We start from the raw sequence: 668 nt of genomic DNA, 5'->3' as shown, positions 1-668 counted from the left end.
TGGAGGCACAAGTGGGCCAGCTGAGTAAGAAAGTTATTGAAACTCCTCCCAGTATTCTCCCAAGCAATACAGAAGAAAATCCAAAAGGAGAGTGCAAGGCCATTGATGTGATCAATGTGGCCGAATGCACAAGGGAGGAGGAGGACGAAAATCCTAGTGAGGAAGACCTCCTGGGACGTCCCTCAAGCAAGAAGGAGTTTCCTATTAAGGATCCAAAGGAATCTGAGGCTCATAAAGAGACCATAGAGATTCCATTAAATTTCCTTCTGCCATTCATGAGCTCTGAAGACTATTCTTCCTCTGAAGAGGATGAAGACGTGATTGGAGAGCAAATTGCTCAATACTTAGGAGCTATCATGAAGCTGAATGCCAAGTTGTTTGGTAATGAGACTTGGGAAAGTGAACCTCCCTTGCTCATTAGTGAACTGGACACCTAGATTCAGCAAATTCTACCTCAAAAGAAACAAGATCCTGGCAAGTTCCTAATACCTTGTACCATAGGCACCATGACCTTTGAAAAAGCTCTATGTGATCTAGGTTCAGGGGTAAATCTTATGCCACTCTCTGTAATGGAGAAGCTGGGGATCATTGAGGTACAACCTGCCTTGTTCTCATTACAATTGGCAGACAAGTCATTGAGACAAGCTTATGGAATAGTAGAGGACGTG

This window comes from Arachis duranensis, unplaced genomic scaffold (genome assembly GCF_000817695.3).
Source record: "Arachis duranensis cultivar V14167 unplaced genomic scaffold, aradu.V14167.gnm2.J7QH unplaced_Scaffold_62251, whole genome shotgun sequence".
NCBI classification, from domain to species: domain Eukaryota; kingdom Viridiplantae; phylum Streptophyta; class Magnoliopsida; order Fabales; family Fabaceae; genus Arachis; species Arachis duranensis.
The sequence above is the reverse complement of the archived record's forward strand: the minus strand, read 5'-3'. Positions refer to the sequence as shown.